General features: G+C 35.3%; 1 protein-coding gene and 1 pseudogene across 2 annotated transcripts in view; one reads left to right on the forward strand and one right to left on the reverse strand.

The window, feature by feature from the left end:
* The window catches only part of LOC145287211 (uncharacterized), a 188,470-nt gene that overhangs the window by 128,326 nt on the left and 37,369 nt on the right, over nucleotides 1-22,775 (reverse strand). The window lies entirely within an intron of this gene.
* On the forward strand, nucleotides 9,183-9,300 carry LOC145285185 (5S ribosomal RNA; annotated as a pseudogene).

Raw genomic sequence — 22,775 nt, forward strand, 5'->3', positions numbered from 1 at the left:
CGAAGCTTTTCCAGCACTGTAATAGGAATACTGTTTAGGCCAGTTGCTTAACTGGAATCGAGGTTTTTGATTAGCTTTGCAACACCATGCACAGATATTTGTATGTTACATATCGTGTTTTCAGACATAGGAAGAAACACGGCGGCCTTGATCGCATATGATAGAATTCGCTGCAAAGTTCTTAACCAAGTGTTCGGCTTTGTCCGAGGCTAACGAGATTACCTCAAGTCCATTGATGATAGTTGGGATAGAGCACACTCTTCTATTCAGGATCTGTTTTGTTATTTGCCGAAACGGGTGGGAACCAATCTATTGCTCAGATACTTTGGACTTGACGGACTGAGCATATAATTCTCTTACATTATTTATTACTCTTTTACAGTGGCTGTTGGCAGTCTTAAAGGCAGTTTTAGTCTCAATACATCTACTACGTTGGGAGCAATGAAAATAGTGATTTCTGTGCGCAATGGCAGCAGCACATTATGGAGAGAACCACGATTGGCTGTTAGGTTTTTGCTGGAATATTTTGGAGGGTATGAAGCGGTCTATAAGTACAATTAACTATTCTGTCAGGTTTCCTTTTAAACATGGAACGCAGAGATACGGAAGCTATCCCAGTCAGCCATAGAGTATCGGTATACTGTACTATGGAGAGGTATGTCAGAAGATTTACATGTATTTTATTTATATAATACACTATTTATTTATTAAATAGATATTGTTTAGTCCAAGATTCGGGTCCCTAACTATAAGAGCCCAGTAAAATGTTTACCTCCAGCACCCTTATTAGTGACATGGCTACAAGGATAGAAATAGAAACAGAAAGTTTCTGACATCTAAGGCGACTGCTCACGCAAAAATACTGCCGACCTAGAGAACAGCTTTTTTTTCTCCCTTTGTCAGAAATATCACTCATTCTAAACGGGACTGAGGGACAAATTAGGAAAAGCGAGAGCTGCGGGAGCTGCCGATAATGCATCCGCAATGCATTGTCTACTCTTTATTAAAAATGATAATAATATTAAGTATTCTAATAAATATAAGTTCAATTGACCTGTTTGGGGGAAAGTATGGCGATAAGTTCCCCTCTCGTTAACTGAAATAAAGAAAGAATTCAGTTGGAAAGGTTAACGCATGAACAAAGTTAACGTATGTAATTCCTGAATTCCTCGAGTCATTCTCGACTTGATCTGGATGGAAATTGACTACGCCTTTTGCTTACATTCGACATTAGGCGACGCATTTATTAGTATGACATTTTGAAAAGTATACTTAAAAGGAATGGCGTCGGCAGTTTAATAAAGAAAACAATCATCTAGAAATGAAGATTAAAAACGCTCTTTATACCTGAGAATTTCCCGTCAAAAATGAGGATGGATATAGGTTACAGATACAGAGAAATGCGATATCTAGTTTAGGATACATTAGGGTATAAAATACGACATCTAGCTTAGGTTACGTTAGGATATAAAATAAAACAGAAAGAAGATAAAGGACATATATAACATAAGGAAAAACGAAACAAAAGTAGGAAGATTGTATGGCAGTTATATAATTCGGGAAGTTGTTTAGGCTAGAGAGGAGTGATGGGTTGAGTAAAAAGAAGCGAACTCTCATTGAAGAATGCGTAAGGGGTTTAGGGCAAAAGAATATAGAAAATAGAAGAAAGTATCAACACAGAAATACGATAATAGGCAATATATATTAATTAACGGCATAGTGGATAAAGGAATAGAAAAGAAATATAATATAGTCATATAAGCAATAAAAGCATAAAGACCCTTTTGTTACATTATGTTATATAACACATCCAGTAGTAGCATATGCGTGGTAAGTAGTGGAGGAAGTCAGACAGTAATCCAAAACACTGAGGAAGCATTGTCGATAAAGAAAATTCCACGTCAAGTGGTGATATTCTTGTTGTAGGAATCATCGTGTTGAATATGAATCTCGTCTCAGAGGTCAAAATGTATCCCGACTAATTAGGGACTTCACTAATGTATCGACTCTTATGAAAGTAGTAAAAACATATGTTGTGAAAACCAAAAACGGGTCGAGACGATTTAAGAAATTGGAGAGAAAAAAAAAACAACAAAAAGAGTAATCCAACTTAATGTCCGTATATATATATATATATATATATATATATATATATATATATATATATATATATATATATATATAGAGAGAGAGAGAGAGAGAGAGATAGATAGATAGATAGATAGATAACAGAATGTAACGAGAGTAAAAAAAACTTGTAGTTGTATAGGTAAATCTAATTTCGACTCAAACAGAACTGTGTGGCAACCTCTGTCATATACCTTGCTAAACTTAGAGCAACGAAGAATCCTGCCACTAATAAATTCTACATAGGTCAAACTAGCAATACTTTCAAGCAAAGGTACACTGACTATAAAAGTTCCTTTATGAATCCAAATAATATTAATACGACATAATTGGCTGCATATTACAGTAGACTAATAGGAAAAACTTAACACCATTTGTTAACTGGAAAATCCAGAAAAATAAAAACAAAACTTTACTCCTCTTGTTTCCTTTGCTTAAATGAAAAACTCTTTATCGCTAAATTTAAAGATGAGGATAAACTTCTAAATTAAAAACAAGAAACATCAAACAATTGTAGACATTACAAATCACACCTTAATCACTTACATACTCCTATTCCAAAGACGCCTCCAAGACTACATATAGTAAGATTCCACAAAAATGCACGTTTTCACTTAAGTCTCCAGAAAATTAAATATTGGTTAATTTCATTTCTACACCATCTTTGACTATGCCCATTACTTCAAGCAGTTTATTTTCAAATACTCCAAATATTTATATATTTCTCTCAGTTCTTCCACTGAAATTTTAGCATATACATATATGTTATATATTCAATATCAAATCTCCCTCAAACGTTTTTAATGATGTTTAATCTTAATAGAAATAATCGACAAGATTAAGATTATACAATAGAAATGTACTCACCTTTATCCGACTAACCCCCCCCCCCCAAAAAAAAACGTAATTAATAATCATCCTAAATTTTAATTTTAACTTTTTGTTCTAACTGAAATCAACAGTTTTCTCTATTATATTAAAGCACCTTTAACCATAACTTTCAAATCGCTAACCCTAAACTACCAAGTACATTATAAATTTAAGCAATAAGGAATATGCACCCTTATATAACATAAACTTTAAGACTAACTCTGAAATATTTTTTATTTGAATCCATTCTATATGAAAACAAAACAAAATATATATGTGTGCATGTACATATATATATACATTTATATATATATGTACACACACATGTATATATATACGTACACACATGTATATATATATATATATATATATATATATATATATATATATATATATATATATAAAGAAATGGCAAAAACACTAGAGGATGACCTCCAATCTGTAGTGGAATGGGGGACAAAAATGGATGGTCACATTCAATGCTGCCAAGACTAAACTGGTTTCCTTCAATAATTACAAGAAACCTTCTCTGTCACCAATAGCAATGGCCAGTGGCTCTTTATCTGAGAGCACATCTTTCAAACTGTTTGGCCTAACGTTCACAGGAAACATGAGTTGGAACAATTACATTGAAAGCGTTACCAGGGCCGCTGCGAAGAAGGTAGGTTCTCTGTACCGTGCTAGAAAACTCCTAACACCCTAAAGTATCCTGTACGTCTATAAGGCCACCATTCGCCCATGTATGGAGTATTGTTGTCACATTTGTGCTGGTGCATCTGCTACTAGCCTCTCGCTCCTAGACAAGGTTGAAAAGAGAGTCGCCAATCTGATAGGCCCTGAACTGGAATCTAAGCTTCAGCCTCTGCCCCGTCGATGTAATGTTGCATCCCTCTGCCCGTTCTACAAGTATTTTAATGGTGAATTCTCTGGCGAACTTCAGACACTTGTGCCCCCACGACGTAGACACCCTCAACAAACCCGACAGGCAGCTAAATCCCACCTCCACGGAGTAGAGATCCCTAGATGTAAAAGATCTTTCTACTCCAGTAGTTTCTTCTCCAGAACCGCTAAACTCTGGAATTCCATTCCAGGCCACTGCTTCCCCAATTGTACTGACATGCAGAGGTTCAAGTGTAACGTGAACCGTCATCTTGCTGCCCAAGTCCCCCATAGTACTCCAGTAGTTGTTGCCCCTGATAGTAGCCCCCCTACACCAAAGTGGCAATGTGCCTTGTTTGGGGGTGAAAATGTAATATATATATATATATATATATATATATATATATATATATATATATATATATATCTGAGCGTCTGTGTGTGTGTCTGGTCACGAATAGGCTCCTATATAGTTCACTATTATAGAAAACTGATCACATATAATGATAGAAGATGTATCGAGACACAGGACTGAGTATGTTTGATCTGGCATAATGATGATTCATTAAAATTGTGGGGTCTGTGTACGCGCCTGGTCCACAAAGTATGGAAATAAAAAAATTAAAAAACACGTTTACAAGTGTTTTTGTTAAATGTACATAATAATACTTTGATAAGTATGTTTTAACTTAAATAGGGATGGTATAATTAAAATTGTGGTGTCTGCGTTCTCGCCTGGCCTCCATAGAATGGGAATAGGCACAAACTTTAATAAAGACTTTTTATATCTATCTGCGTAAGTATACTTTGATAATTATGTTTCAGTTTGAAGAAATATGGTATAATAAAATTATGGGATGTTCGTTCGCGCCTGACCTCCATAGAATGGAAATATGTCACAAAGTTTAACAAGGTTTTTTAATATAGATCCACAGAATATTGTGATAAGTGTTTTAGTGTAAACAGGTATGGTATAATAAATTATGGGGTTTATCTATTTTATTTTTACTTTCATCATATTTTGCATTGGTTTTGATACCCCCAAATTCGAAGCTATCTCTTTACAACCCTTCCTTTTCATAACCTATCATACTTTCATAAATTTGAGTCCATTTTTTGTAGGCTGTTTTTGTACCCAGATAAGGACGGGTGCTTTTGCTAGTATATATATATATATATATATATATATATATATATATATATATATATATATATATATATATATATATGCGTGTGTGTGTGTGTTTGTGTGTGTGTGCGTGTGCGTGCGTGTGTGTGCGTGTTTGTGTGTGTGTGTGTGTGTGTTTAATAGTGTTGAGATGGTTAATCGGAATCGGGTATCTGAAAAATCTGAACTTTAGGGTAAAATCGAAATAACTGTGCCTAATTTCTGATACTTAAAACGATTTTTAATCCATTTTTAACTTAATTTTCAATTTCATATTGAAAAATATTTATTGATTTTAAACAATAAGTAAAATAATAATTTATGTATCAACCCCCAAAATGTATTTGGTGCGTTTGTGAAAATATATGAATATGGGGGTTTACGACAAAACCGAAAATAACAAATAAAAAGAACAACTGTGTAGCTAAATGTTTAGAAGAATCGGAATCTGTAATTGTATCGGTATCAGGAATTTACGACAGAATGGGTAATTGTATCGGAATTGGGAAAATATTGGATATTGGAATCGTCCCATCATTTATATAAATATTTGAGTATATGTCTGTATGCATGTGTGTGTGTGTGTGTGTGTGTGTGTGTGTGTGTGTGTGTGTGTGTGTGTATAAGCTGGTATTCTCTTCAATTTTACTTCTGTCTGTCTCAGATCTCCCGTCGAATACGCAATATCTATAAAGCGATTATGTAATAGCAGGTGTGGCCACCGCCATGCAGTAGAAGGTTGACGTTACCATCGTCACCAGGCAACGCGTGACGTCAAAATTGACGGCAAGTAGTGTCTGACATTTTCTGGATGAAAATAATTATCAATTATGCTACATAGCGTGTATTTTATCATAATACAAAGAGATTAATTTTCCTACTTTACGGCATATCAAGCCAGTATGTTTTCTATTTTTTATGATATTTATATGATAACATACCATACCATTCCATACAATACGTTGGAAAATGAATATCTAATTAAAAATTATAGGATTATCTGGCTATTTATCTTTGTCTCGTGTGATTCCCGATCAGTGTCTTTAACTCCCATCCTATTGACTTCATCTTAAAAATCATTCTCAAAAGGTAAGAATGTTAGTGTTGGGTATGATTACGACATTAATATATGCAATTGACTTACTTCCTCAGAAGAAAAAAATCGTTCCCCCACATTCTCGCTCTATCTCTCTCTCTCTCTCTGTATATATATATATATATATATATATATATATATATATATATATATATATATATATACATATATATATATATATATATATATATATAATTGATGGATTTGATAAAGATATAATTTTAAAGCAATGCAAACCTAGATAGTAAAAGTTTTGCACGGCTAAGAGGAGTTTATGGTATTATGTTAAGGGTTTTGCGATAGAAAATGTATTTTTGGGATAGGTCAGATTCAGAGAAATATTTACAGTGAAAAATGTATTTGTGTTTAAAATTATTAGGTTGACAAGAAAGTTCTTGCGGTATTTTTAAGTTTGATTTAAAATGATGTATTTTTCTGATAAGTTTTCCGTACATTACGTTTATTTTATATATCATTTTAAAGGTTTAAATTAAAATGGTTTTCAAATAAGTAAGTCTTTTTTCAAAACGTTGAATACAAGATGGAAAAAAAAGCAAATTCGCAAAAGTTTCTTATTTCACTTCAAGCTAGGCCGAAAAGCAACTGAAACAGCTCGCGATATCAACGGAGGCTGTAACTCGGAAACTACTACTGAACACACAGCAAACATGTGGTTGAAGAAATTACGTGGCGACGATGAGAATCTTGAAGATGATGAAGTGTAGCGGCCGGTCATCGGTTGTTTACAACGATCAATTAAGAGCCTTATTCGAAGCTAATCCACGCACAACTGTTCAATAACTTGTTTCTGAATTAGATGTAAAATAGACGACGATTTCCAACAACTTGAGAGAGATTGGAAAGGCACAAAACATCCTAAATGGATTCCTCACAAATTGAATGACAACCAAAAGAAACGCCGTTATTATATATCATTATCCCTTCTTTTACACAACAAGAATGACTCGTTTCTCGACGGGGCTGTAACTTGCGATGAAAATTGGGTTCCTTACGAATACCGGTGACGCTCAGCTCAGTGGTTAGACGCCGACGAAACTCCACAACACTTCCCGAAGCCAGATTTGCACCAAAAGAAGCTCATGCTGACTGTTTGGTGGTCTGCGACTGGTCTCATCCATTAGTTTCTTTTTTTTTTAATGTAGGCGAAGCCATTACGGCGAAGTACTGCCACAAATAGATGAAATGCATCAGAAACTTCGACAACAACACTCAGCTTTAGTCAACAGAAAAGGCTCAATTGTCGTCCAAGAAAATGTCCGACCGCACGTTGCTAAACTGACCCTGAAGAAGTTTAACAAATTGGGCTAGGAAACTCTGCCTCATCCCCCATACCCTTTAGACCGACCAACTACCAACTTTTTCAAGCATATCGACAACTTTCTGCATGAGAAATGCTTCAAAAACCTAAGCAATATCAAAAACGCCATCAGCGACTTCATCGCAACCAGAACGCAAGATTTTTACGTTACTGGCATAAATATACTTGTTTCGCGTTGGCAAAAGTGTGTTGATTCTGATGGTGCTTATTTCGATCAATAATGTGTGTATGTGTGTGTGTGTGTGTGCGTGTGTTTGTGTGTGTGTGTGCGCGTGTGCGTGTGTGTGTGTGTGCGCGTCTTGCTTTGTAAGTGCCAGTAGACACGAAACCTAATGGAGGGGCGCCGATGACGGCGGTCTGTGGATTTGGTTCAACTGATTTATTGAAGAATAATCTGGCTTTTTAAGGGATCGAAATGGCTCCCCGGAAGACCATTTCGAATAAATTCAGAAAGTTGTCTGACTGGTCCAAAATATAACTTTTTTTAAATTTTTATTCAGGATAGAATATGCGCAGACGATGCGCATACATATTACTAGATAAACGACTATAGGTATTTATTAGTAGGAACAGCAAATAAAGTAAAGGGGATTGCTAAAAAGGAGTTAAAAAAATGGGGGGGGGGTAAATAAGAAAGAATAATTTTGAAATGCCATTGCCTTTTTCTTTCGTTTTTCTCCTTATCTATCTATCTATCTATCTATCTATCTATCTATCTATTATATAAACGGTGTATATGCGTGTGTAAGAGTTCGTTCTCTATGGACTCTAAAACGGCTGGTTCGATTGTTATGAAATTTACAGGAAAGGCAACAGAGCTCGTTTCTCAACGTTTCCCGAGGAGATATAAAAGGGTTCTAACTGAATTGTTTTTTTTTTAATTTTTGCTAATTTTATCGTCTAAAATATTTTTTTATGTTAGCACATATATGTACACCTCCCAATGATAAATTAGCTTAGAATCTTGGTTTACGTTTACATGTGAACTGGAACATTTAATATAATTTATGCATCTTGATAAAATAGATGTCTGGAGGTGAGTTATTACCCATTTAGCATATTTGAAATCGTCGTTTTAATTCATTCTAACGTTGACATCTCTGGACAGAAGCTGAAATTGGTCGGATGTCAACCGGCTGATGTTTTCTGTGCCAATCTCGTCATTTCTTTTTTCTCTCCGTGTCTTTTCCTAACTTGTCTTCCTCTATTCGCACAACCGACAACTTAAATTCCTCTACCCCCTTCCACGTGACTAGCTTTTTTCTCTACTTCTTTATTAATTTTTTTTCAACTATATAATTCCTACTCTTTTTCCTTCTTTTTTCCTTCTTTTTGTCCTTTTTCTATTAACTGCAGATAACTGTTGAAAGTTTCTCACTTTTAAGTTAGATATAAACTTGACTAGCTCACCTCATTTGAGAAGGCTAGTATAATGAGCTTGAACTAAGTTTGTGTTGTGATTTTCTTTTAACTCTAATATATACATGTGCATACATATTGTTATTCATTTAATCACAAATCAAATATCACAACATAACTTGATATGTGATAAATTAGCAGATGACGCAGTGCTTAATGCACCCGGCCGTATGTATTGCAGTTGTGGGTACAAATCTTGACATAATCAGCCACGCTGATGAACTGTAGTACTGCGAAACACGTTTCCGTGGATAAATCTAATATAGAAAACGCTATATGTCTGTTTATACGGCATAATCACGTTTGATACACCGGCTCCCGTCAGATCGCCGAAGTTAAGCAATGATGAGCCTGGCCAGTACCAGATGGGTAACCATTTGGTACTTCCAGGTGCTGTATGTGATCTCCCTTTTCTCAGCATTGTTTCCAGTCGTCCTGAACTCCCCTTTGCCACTGGAGTCAAGCAGTGGCGATTCAGGAGAGCTGTGGTTGGTGATCGCAAAACACTTGCCACACAATTACATGCGCAGCTGTCCCTACAGGGGGTATCCTTCGTCTTTCGAGACTGAACGGAGGCACCGTATATATCTGTCTGTGTGTGTCTGTCTTTCTGTCTCCATATTTTCAAAGTCTATATCCCCCCGAAACTAAAAGTCATAGAGCGGTACCAGGGGCCTCAAATGATTGCATTTTTTATAGACTTTTATTTTATGGGTCTTTAGCCAATTAAAAAAGTTTTTTAAGGGGTCGAAAATGGGTTAAAATTAAAAATCGTTATACATTTTGTACAATTACCTTAGTTTATTTTAAATTTTTAATCAGTTCATATGCGTGTCACGTTGGTATAGTTGTAATATCACCAGCTTTGAATGCTACTGTGGTAAATGTAACTTATGATTATTTAGCAAGAATAAGTTGGTCGTGCCGTCACTTCATCATACATACGTGCATCGAGCCATACACACACTCCGAAAATTGATCCATGCCATATTTTTGGTTTCTTTTTACTGTGCTACCATCTGCCGGTGACTAACACCGACTGAAATATAAAATTAATAGTAGGAAAAAAGAACATAAAAGAAGAGACAGAGAAGTAGGAGAAAGAGTAAGAGTAGGAAGAAGAAGAAACAGAATGTATTAAAGACCGTGCTTCAAAGAAACCCACTGAAGTTAATATGAATGAAGAGTAGAATATAGTACAATAAAAGAACGCCAAATGACTAGAAGAAAGAAAAGAGAAAGAACGCGTGTGCGATAGAGGAGGAAGAAGAAGAAGAAGAAGAAGAAGAAGAAAGAAGATGGAGAAGAAAAAGATCAGAAGGAAAAAGAAAGAAAAACGATGATGATTTCGAAAAAGACGAATAAGAAGAAATAAAAGGAAGCAATGACGTAAAGGGAAGAAAGGGTTAACGATAAAGATATAAAATAGAAACAAATAAAAACGAAAAAAAAAATAAAAAAACAAATACATCCGCCGTATAAAATTAAGACGATCAATATATTCATTCGTAATATTTTACAAACACTTCTTCCTATCTGTTTCTAAAGTTTTGAGATAAGGATTGATTATTCGTATTATTTGGATTCTTTCGACTATAGTTCTCTTCTTCAGTGTTATTTTAACAAAGTTTTGATCAATGTAACCTCTGATTTTCTCCAGGTATACCTAGTAGAATCTTTCTGTCAAACTTAGGAATCTTTCTGTCGAATTCGAGAATCAGCACAGAATTTCGAACCGAACCCTTTATTTAATTCACGGGGTAGCACGAATCCTTACAACTGCTTTTAACCAAGTACTTTATCCACTACGCCATATGTCATTGTGGACATGAGCTTCTTGATTACGATAAAATGCGCTTGAAGAAGGTCGGAAGTTACATTATTATGTAAATAACAACCAAGATGAGCACAGTAATCTGCCCCTGTGTGTTCCACTTTTGTCGACTGGGCCGATCTGGTTGAGAAGTTCTATGGAATTGTGTTACTGTGTAGCGAACTAAGTATTATGATATCCATTCAATGAACAGGGCTTAATAGGGATTTGTCACCACAATGTCATATTTTCTATAGATGTTTTCTTGCAAATAACTCAGCCGATCTGGCTATAGGCCTTTGTTATGATAAGGTGCAGTGAATTAAGTATTATGATATCCGTTCGTGCACAGCTAGGAATTAATAGGGATTAAGTTGTATTAATATTTAAGTTCCCCTTTTTCTCAATAACTGTTGGTTCGATTTGTTTGAAATTTTGTATGGACCTTAGTAAAGCGCAACAGACTAACTATTATGATATCCGTTTGACTTGTCAACCTTCTACTGCCCAACCAGCAGCAGTTTGAAAGATCATGGAAAATGCAACAATAATGCAAAAGTACTTATTTTGTCAGCTTCTGGATATGAGTGGCATCAAAATTCATTGCAGTTTCGCCTCTGCCGTCTAGCTTGAGTCGAAAGCCAAGTACTTCCAAGGATGGAATACTGTTGCCAACCTATCCTGCCTTGACAGAGTACAAAATAGACTTCGTGGCTTAGTGGGGGATGCCCTTTTCTCTACCCTGCAACCTCTCTCCCACAGAAGAGACGTTGCGAGCCTTTCCTTGTTTTATTGTTATTTCCATGACAGGTGCTCGTCTGAACTCCAATCTCTGGTCCCCCTTCGCCAATCTTTCACAAAAAACAGTCGTCTAGCTGTATCCACTGTGAAAAATTTCCCCCACTCTATATCTGTGCCTAAATCAAAACGTGGATTCCATGAACAAAGCTTCTTTCTTAGAACTGCACGCCTGTGGAACTCTGTTCCGTCTGCCTGCTTCCCACCGGACTACAACTTGGATGTCTTCAAGTCCAACGTTAACAAATTCCTAATGAACTGTCCCCTTAAGTAAACACTTCATCAAATCTCCATACTAACGTAATGTACTTGCAATAACCCTTATCCCTGAGTGGCTTCCGGGCCTTGATAAGTGGTGATTACTGTGTAAAAAAAAAGAGTATTGTGTTTTATCTTTTGAGTGTGATGTCAATTTTTTTCATTTAAACTGCACTTGCTAGTTGTATTCTCCTTTACTTCTTAGATTATATCTTACTTTGTTTAACATAGTTTGGTTCATGAACAAATTCAAGTAGCAGCCATGTTGGTAAATATAAACGTGTGTTTGTTTCCATCAAAGGAAAGCTGGACTGGTGAAAAAAAAAGAACAACACACTTGAGAGCAGAGTTTCTGTTTAGAAACATGGCAAGTCTATAATTAATAGCTTAGGTGTCTGCTAATAATTATTATTGGGATGATATCGAATTGTCCGACAAAACGGTTAATTTGTGTTAATTTAATCGCGAATTATTTTTACAAGGTAGTCAACACTTATCAAGGCCCGGAGGCCACTCGGGGATAAAGGTTATTGCGTGTACAGTAATCAATAGGATAATATCGTAGTAATCGTTAGTAATGGATTTGATAAATTGGATTACTTAAGGGGGCGGTTTATCAAAAATTTGTTTATGTTGGACTTGAAGACATCCAAGTTGTAGTCAGGTGGGAAACAGGCAACTACTACGAACATTAAAGAGCAAATGACTCTAATTGCTTGCTCTCTTTATTTCTCCCCTTTGTTGGAATTCGTTTTCCACCTCACTTCCTAAAGCAAGGAAATTTTCAGAGGGAGATTTTAACTCAAAGTATTTTCAATCAATAGGACTCATTCCAAACCTCAAAAAGTAAATACAAGTTAGAAACTCCTACAAAACAACCAAAATCCATAAACACTTAGAATTCTTAAGCCGGGCACAATACAAAACTACTCCAGGACGCTTCGTCAAGACGTCCTTTCGATCTTTGGGTAGGAGGAGGCAAAAAAGATTAATGACTTACGTACCAGTTTCCTTCATATCTCTTACACATTCCTACACTTTAGCAAAAGTCAGGCGAACAGAAATGAATTGTTGATCACAGCCATACACGTATTAACAAAAACAAGGTAAACCAACGCACACACATACAGAATACCACGCTACCAAATACTCACATATATTTTACTAAAACACAACTTTTATACCCAAATTATATTAAATGTTGGTGTAGTTCTTATCTAATAACAAAAATCGCTATCAGCGTATAAAATAAGCTTTACCAAAGCCAAGGACCAAACTGCAAATTCAGAAATGTCCTGGAATCAAGAGTGATTGAGAATATGTATTGAACGCGTATTTGGAAATAAATTTCAACGAAAACAATTAACAGAAATAAACGTTAAACGAAAATGTTTTTCGTTTCGTTTTCATAAATCCGGTCCGTGACGTCACATTTTACGTTAACAACGACTATAAAATCAGTTTCCTGTGTAAATGGCGGCGAAAGGAAATACATTTACTTGAAGGCATTTAGCATTCTGCTTTCCTAACAACATTGTTAAAAATAGAAAAAGAAGAATGTAATCTTCAGGTTTTATGTTTCTGATAGAATCGTCTAGCAATGTAAAATCCCAGCTGGTGATCCGAACGGCGATCACAGGAAAGGTGGACAGGAGTCAGTCTGCCGATTCCTCCAGGCAGAGGCAGTATTAACCATTACTCAACAATTTCAATTCGATGAATATCTTGCACAATTTTACACACTACTTTGGACAGCACTTCCTGACTTGTGCCATAAGATAAACCTCTCGTTTATATTCGAGGCAATTTGCAGGCTTAATTTTAGCTTCTAAAAATAACATTTATCTTTTAACAGCGGACATTAAGTACATAAATAAATAATAATATACTTAGAAAAGGTTTTATACGAGATTTTTTATTGTTATTTTTACGCTCGGTATTATTAAAAGGCGTTTATTTATATCCTGATTATAGACTTATTCTTAGTTAATAGCCAACTTAAATGAAAAATAGAAACTTTACGGCAGACATGTTAAACTCAGAGTTCCACGAGGGCTATTGAAAGAAGTTTGTTTTGACATAATGGCCACAACCCTGCAATTATTACTGGAGTAGTTCAATAAAAACTAGCAGGACACGTGGAAATTCCACGGAATGAGAAATACATTTAATCAACAAATATGCTTTGATAAAGCTGATATGATTTTATTAACATTTCTATGAAAATAGTGTCCGTTGTATTTTAGATATAGAACTAACTCAAATGAAACAAATCGGTAAATACTAATAAATAATCAGAAAGTAATATTGTGCTACATAGTTCAATACAAATAATAAGATCACATTGTAAGAGAAAATCTTTAATTTATTCCTTCATGGCAGATAATATGCTTCTTTTGTCTTGTTTATTTTAAATGTTCCCTTTTTTACGAAGCGTTTCGCTGACGTTTTTCTTTGGCGAAGAACCACTGCACGTCGAAATTACTATGAGTTCCTTTCTCACACTATTACAAAACTGATCATATATTCTTATAATCATATTAGAAAACGAGGATACATCAAAGGTAGGTCACTTTTATATCAAGAGTTATTAGATTGGCCGGTTTAAAGCCAAATTTCGCGAATTTGGCCTTTTTTATGTAGTTTGGCCTTCAAAATTTGTATTTAGCCCTTTTCAAAGCGTAACGTACAAACTAATTAAGGAAGGAACAAGCAGAATATTATATAGATTATTGCAGAGTAATTTTATTTTAATTTAGAGACATGCAATAGTTTGGTTTTAATCAACAATACAAGTACAAACGTACATGTAGTTTAAGAAGAAATATAACGAAAGAAATTAGCATGAAATTAAAAATTACTTTTAAAAATATATTTAAACTAATTAAATTAATGGGTCGATTGCATCTGAATGCATTGCATGTAAATCACAATAGTTCGAAATAGGCAACTAACATTTTTGATGTTTTGTATTAAGGTTTCAACAATCTTTGGCATGCCAGGCTGAGATATCTGTGAAATTCCGAACTTTAACAGAGACAAGTGATAATCAGTCAACCTAGTTCTCTGAAAATTTTTACATAGATGATTGTAAATCCCTAATGAGTTTTCATGATGTAACTGCCTGTAACTTCTTTGATAATACAAATACTTATAACTTGAAAAACGCTGTGTCCTTCATATCTTCAAGTTTCGATAAGTAAAATTGCAGTAGTAGTCGCTCGAAGAAGTTCGACTGAAATTCTGAATTTTTGACCGATATCAAACTTCAAATAACACATTTTAATGAACGGATAATTTTCTCACTGAAGCTAATTATCATTCTTAGTGTAACAACACAGAATTGATAACTCCAAATTTATTTGTACAAGCGCACATGTGTGGATGTACTACAAAATCTTTTCTTGGAGAAACAACGACACCTTTTTACGGTGCACAGATTTATTATATATCTAAAAAATTTCGTTAAACTTGTAATTGTTCGCTAGGCCAATATTAAAGTAATACCAAATAGCCTTCCTCCATTCCAAGCTAACTGATGAGAATTGAGTAAGATTGACACAGGCCCTCAATACACTTCTATTTAAAAAAAGACGAAACTTATCTCTTAAAATCTGCTCATGACAATATTTTTTTTTCAAACGGCATTAATCCTAGGAAGGTTCAACCGACTTCTAAAGAAGGAAGTGACAAGAGGGTATTAAATTCACAAGCGGTCCCCCGTCAGTGTATATCCTGGTAATGAGAAATGACGACGTTAGGTTTTCGCAGTTTTTACAAGGTGTCGAGATCCTTCTACATACAAAGGCATGTATTTTCAAATGATCATCTATCTGGTACTGATAAGGCTAAACGTTGCTTAAGTTCGGTGATCTAATGAGAACCGGTGTTTCAAGGTTATTATGTCGTATGCTATGACATCATTTACGAGATCTTATCTCCCTCTCTAACAATTATAAGTATCAGATGTAATGGTTTAATTCTAGATCTTTTTAACAGATTTGCCATTCAATTTCCCTACTGGTCGCATCTATATTAATGTTGTGAGATTGTAATCTTAAAATTTCATATATTTGACTAATATATGATCAAAACAACTATAGAAGAATCATAGGTTGGAGTCGTTTTGCCGATTCTTTCAGGCTGGAGTATAGTTAAACATTAACAATCGTTGAATGACTTGCCAAATTGTATACACCACGTTAGAAAGTACTTCCGGTCTTGTCTACAAAATAAATTATTCGTCTATCTTTCGGTCCTTCTATTTCCATCTCTCTCTCTCTCTCTTCCCTATCTATATATCTATCTATCTATCTTCGGATTCCGTTGGGTAAAGCGAAAATGGCGTTACGCTTTCCTGTTAAAACTTCCGGTCAGGAGCTGGCACGAAAAGGCCTCAATTATGAGTTACGTGAACGCTTTTTATCTCTCGATATCGAATAAGTTGGGGAACTGGTTTCTCTTCACACTAAACCACCTTGTGTCACATCTTGATTCGTGGGGAAACGACTAATAATTATCAAACGGCCGGAAAGTTTACAAAATACAAAAGATAGGAATTGCGATTTTCTCAAATTACATAAAAAGCTGATGTAAAAATTCAGACGGGGTCACCGTTGACCTTTTTAATAATGGTGAAATACGGCAGCGCAATCAGAATACTACAATAATAAAATAATTGTTGGAGAAAAGGGTCATTACGCAGTATAAACAATAAAGCGAAAAATTCATCCAAACCAAATATATAACAAATAGCCATTACCAAAGGCAAAATAAATTTTTCTTCTACCTAGCGTGACAAGTTTTTGTGTTTTAACTTATTTTAAAGCGTTTATTTGCTTTGTAACACAAAGTTTGGTGCTTAAATTAGAATGGGAACAAAATAACTGACACGATACGGTCATCTGGGTTGTCTCGATAATCGACAATTGTACGAAATACTGGTAGAAACTCACCCGATAAATGTCACGATAATATAAACGCTTAAAATAAGAGAGTGCGTGAAATTTGCGGAGACTTGTTATCACTTAGACTCCAAGGCAATGTCATCAGCTATTGCCAGTGAACGATACTAACACATGTGAGAGTTATACTACTACTACTACTACTACTACTACTACTAATAATAATAATAATAATACTCCTACTAATACTACTAATACTACTACTACTACTACTAATAAAGACGACAACGACAAAGCATATGTTGTGACACCGGCTTTGCGTGGTACCACACAAAACAATCGTGACTAATACAAGAATATGGAAAGGCTGAGGAGGAAAAGCACCAACCAGACCCCTACTGGAAAGATTCGAGGAGTACTAGAACCTTAAGGAGGTTTATTTGCACTCAGATTTCGAAGAAGGCCAACAATCTTTGCTAGTGAGAAATCACTGGTGCTGTTTGGAAAACGTAATATTATTCGCAACGATTATCGACAGTACAGAATAATGCTGGCAATTTGGAGAGGCTTGTTGTCACTCAAGCTCCATGGAGAACAACATTATTACCAGTGAGGGATCACTAATAATGATTCATTTAACGGTTCACAATAATTAAAGATAATAAAAAGCAAAAATGTTTATTTTCATTAATTTTAAACTTCTGCGAAACTACCCACGTTTACTTGTTTGAACTAAAGTCGAACACATCTTACAAAGAAAAAAAAATCCCGGAACTTCCGTTTAACTATGCTGACACAAGTAAGAACACAATACAATTTGCCAAGGCTGCTGCGAATAAGGTGGTCTCTCTGTACCGTGCTAGAAAGTTACTTACGCCTGAAAGTATCCTGTACCTCTACAAAGCCACCATTCGCCCATATATGGAGTACTTCTGTCATATTTGAGCTGGTTCATCTGCTACTAGTCTCTTGCTCCTGGACAGGGTTCAAAAGAGAGTCGCCAACCTGATAGGTCCTGAACTTCTATCTAAACTTCCGCCCTTGTCCCATCGACGAAATGTTGCATCCCTCTGCCTGTTTTAATGGTAAATGCTCTGTCGAACTACAAGCCCTTGTGTTCTCTCGATGAAAATACTCCTGACAAACCCGACAAACAACGAAGTCCCATCTCTACACAGTAGAGATCCCTAGATGTAAGGAGGTCTTCTAATCTAATAGCTTCTTTCCCAGGAGTGCTAGACTTTGGAATTCTCTTCCGGGTTCTTGCTTTCCCAACTATACTGACATGCAGAAGTTCAAGTGTAATGTGAACAGATATCTTGCTACCAAACTCCCTACATAGTACCCCTGCAACTTAGGTCCCTGACAGTAGCCCTCTACATCAAAATGGTAATCTGCCTTGTTTGGGCTGTAAAATGTAATAAAAAAAATAACATATATAAAAAGATATATGTATTCTTTTAATAAAAGGTGAATCTGCATAGCTTAATCCACAATTATCCGTCTTTGTTTTAGTTTGTGTTTATCCGCTACACCCCTATTGTATTGCATTCCACAAGTTTCCTTTAATAAGAAGCTAAAAGAACTTTATGACCGATTGTGCACCTAAAGACGCGTACCTGTTAGTGCAAATATCTCCTGGGCTGATAGCACAAGTAGCATAATGGTCACTGAAGCGGACTTAAGAACCAGCAATCAAACAAGATTCATGATGCTCATTTACGTAAAAATAATTTCAAAAGGAATCCTTGAGGCAGTATATAACTCCCCATCACCACATATTTTAAAATTGTTTAGCGGACATTTTTATGCGATTTAAACAATTGCTAAAAGACAACATTTTCATTCGTTAGGTTGTAGCATATTGGCACAATTTAGACTGTCCGTTGAAAGTTTAACTTTAAAAAGCGAACCTTTTTCTCAATCCATAACTTCAGTTGTGTATGCTACAGTTTGCATACAGCGGTTCACTAGTAGAACATTTTGATCGTCTTTCCTTATTAAACAGTATTATATTATCTTCATCCCCTCTGTTTGTATTGCATGGATTGATGACCACAGATGCCGGCCGGCTTTGTTACATAATTAGTTTCTAATGACTTTTAATTATTATTTGATTTCCTAGGTTCTCATGATGAACCAACGTGACCACTTTTAGCAAGGTTATATGTTATCAAGGTCTGAAGATCACTCAATGGTAAGGGTAATTTTTTAATAGGAATTACCATTTATTAAGGTCCGAAGGTTATTCTAGGATAAGGGTACTTTTTTTTATAAGGGAGTCACCATTTCTCAAAGTGTAAAAGTCACTCGAGGATAAAGATTATTTGTCTGTACATGTAAGTCACTACTTATCAAGAATAGATGCCACTCGAGGATAAGGATGATCTTTTGCACAAGAAAATGTATTTTTCTGTTAAATATTAACTGATAACTTAAGCTAACGTGTATCGATAGTTACGTCATTGGCTGGAAGTATAGTGCATAGATGTGAGATTGATTATGGCTTTATAGTATACACCGTCGAAGTAACCAGATGCTATATTTTTAGGTTCACCACCCGCACGGAGATGTATGAAATATTGTAGCTCATCTATATTGATGCCAATTGCCGAAAACAGTATACTAGACTCCAAAAGCAAACAATGGTATTATCTGTTGTTCTTTCTTTTTAAGTTAATTCTATTATTTTAGCTACAAAGGAAAAAACAGAAAGAATTTGAGCACGATGCATTTTCCGAAACAATGGCTGGTTACTTTTAATGCATCTAAAATCAAGCTTCTATCTTTACATCATCAACGTTCTGATCCCCATCTGGCGTCAATTAAAATTAATGGCTCTCGTCTTGGGAAGGCCTCAAGTTTTGACAAGCTTCTGGGCTTGAGCTTTACTCCTGATCTTAAATGGAATACGTACATCAAATCTGTTGCCAAGGCCGCTGGAAAGATGGTGGGATCCTTCTATCGATCCAGTAGATATCTCACTGCTGATGCAATTCTCTATCTACATAAGAGCCAGGTACGTCCAAGGATGGAATACTGTTGCCACATCTGGGCAGGAGCTGCTAGAAAGGACTTATCCTGCCTTGATAGGGTTCAAAATAGACTTCGTGGCCTGGTGGGAGATGTCCTTTTCTCTTCGCTGCAACCTCTATCTCACAGAAGAGATGTTGCGAGTTTGTCTTTGCTTTATCCTTATTTTCATGGAAAGTGTTCGACTGAGCCTCAATCTATGCCCCCCTCGCCAAACTTTCACAAGAAACACTTGTCTAGCTGAAAACACTATCAATAATTCCCCCCACTCTTTATCTGTGCCTAAACCTAAACGTAGATTTCATGAACAAAGCTTCTTTCTTAGAACTGCACGCCTGTGGAATTGTCTTCGATTTTCCTACTTTCCAACTGTCTATAATATGGCTGTCTTCAAGTCCAACGTAAACAAGTTTCTGATGAACCGTTCCACTTAAATTAACAAATTTACAGAACTTCTATTACTATCGATTACTATATTGTCCTTTTGACTACTTTACACTCTTTAACCCTTATCCTTGAGTGGCCTCTCGGACTTGATAAGTGGCGACGCCTATGTAAAAAAAAATACGACATGTCAAGAAAACAGGACTTCAATTTTCTAATATAAAATGTCGACTAGAGATATATTGCTCCACGTTGAAATAATTCCTACTTGGCGTTTTTAAATCTCTTTTTTCTCTTTTATGTCAAACACGCCGGTGTCGCATAATATTAAACAAATAATGTTTATTTACTAATAAGGCGCCAGATATAAATGAGAGGAATAGATTGTCAGTTCAGTGAAGATGAATATTACGAGAAGATTGACAATAATAAATAAAATGAATAAAATCTGATAACTTATGAGGAGAGTTTACGATAAGTGTTTGCTGATATTACATCTGAAGATGACAATGTTATAGCCCACAGGGAGGCAATATTTCGGTAACATGATGGAACGTTATTGGATATTTCGTTTTATGTTCATAACAGTTAGGAAGAAAAGAAATTTATGATGCTGGCGCATTTTACGAACATTGGTATTTTTAATCCACGAGAGTAGCACATTCTCTTTCCGTTAGCGATGACTGGGTAGAAGTCTTAAGTAATCCGCAATTGTAATTTGTGTATCGCTCGCACCATCAACCTCTAGAAGACTATAATTTATAGCTGCATTTAACCAAGTACCTTATCCATTACAGCACAAGTCGTTGCAATTACTCAAGACTTCGGTTTACGCGTATTCTTGTTTTGACTTATATTTTCAGCGAAGTCTTCGAATTAGGTAACAGTTTACTTTCGATGACTTTCAAAATCTGAACACGTTTGGATCATTAAATACGTAGAATGGCCCTTAGATCTATTTTGTTAATTTATTTTTTCTCATCTTACAAAAATAGTCACTTTAAATAAATATTCTTTTGTTTTTTAAACCGGTTTTGTAACACATGCCCAGAAAAAAAAACGCTAATGATTAATTAGGTTGGGCAGATTAGAAACAATGGCGAATTTTAAAATCATAAATCGAATAATGAAAAAAAACATATGCCTACAAAAATAATATAAATGTAAATAAAAATTGTTCCTCTTAAAAAAAATTAAATGTATTTGTGTTGTATATTAGAAACTGTATACTGATTTTCAGTATTTCAATGAAACTGCAGGTACGATCGAACTAATATAAATGTTATTCAAATAAAAAATATTTCAACAAAGTAAGAATGCTATAAGATAAATATTTAAAACAATGAACTTGGAATTTAACGTCGCAATAAAATATCTACAGTTGCAATTTGGATTTGGAAATTAGTTCAACAAAACATTAAACAATAAGATTGACCTCTTTACGTAAAGTGCATAACTAATAAAGAAATAAGTTTTGATATATGCACGTAAGCATAAGTCTGTAGGAGAGTCAGTTTACCGAAGACCGGGTCGGCGATCGGTTGTCAGTTTTATGTCACGGGAGGTTATCAGACGATGTAGTAAGGCGTAGAAACCAAAAAAGTAACGTTGGCAAATTCCGGGGGAAGTGTGAATAATTAAAATAAAGATACATGTGAAACATAACCTGCTATTTGGTGTTTCCTTCGGAGAAAAGTAGCTTCGTTTACAGAACCAGAAGTCGAGGAAAACAATACAAGAAGGTATGTCCCCCTTTGCATGTAGGCCACGCGCGTATAAAATTATTGCTGTTACAACAACATACGGGTATTGAAGTTAGCAGCCCGCTATAAAGAATTATATCACACTCGCCTGTTTATTGTTTGTAACTAAACGGTGTGCGCCATCTTAAAATGAATGCTTGCTGTGAACTTTTATATGAATTATGCATACATTTACTTTGACTACCCATTTAAATGTATTAAACATGCACGCAAGGACATACGCAAGCATTGATAAATGGCAACACTAGAATATATGCATACACTAGAAGATACTGCTGTAAGATACAGACATGCCATGTATATATTTAAAAAGATTAGTGGCGTCTCGTTAGATGAACACGTTATATAGACATTTTACGTAAAAGTGTTAAGATTATGTATACATTTATTCGAATTACAATAATCTTTAATATAAATATTACCTGTTTGTTTAAATGTATGTATGTATGTATGCCTAAAACTTTCGACAGAGGCGACGGATTTTCACAAGATCAGTATCATTTGAAGCTCAGCCCTTCGGACGACAAATATCGAAAAATTGGCTAAAGCATTAATTCCTTCACCCTCAAGTGAGCCCTTTTGTACAGAAAGGGGTCACTTTTTTCGCCAATATTTTCGAAAGCCATCCCGTCTTTTCGATTGACTAGTCTTAATTTAAATTGACGTCACTTCCGGTTTGGCAATGGGTGCAACATCAAAGACGTCATACCTGCTACAACCATTTTTTGTTTTGCTCAACACACACCTCCAAACATCCGGGAAACGCCGGGCACCCAGGCGAGTTTAAGCACAAATCAAATAATCATAGAGAATGAAAGTGTTTGAAAACGAGAACATAAGACGCTTAAAACGTACACAACTTGAATAATAACCTCTTCGGTTTTTATAAAGGAGAAAACGATTTATTTGTTTATTAAAACAGTT

Source organism: Euprymna scolopes, chromosome 1, assembly GCF_053919585.1.
Source record: "Euprymna scolopes isolate OS-2025 chromosome 1, ASM5391958v1, whole genome shotgun sequence".
NCBI classification, from domain to species: domain Eukaryota; kingdom Metazoa; phylum Mollusca; class Cephalopoda; order Sepiida; family Sepiolidae; genus Euprymna; species Euprymna scolopes.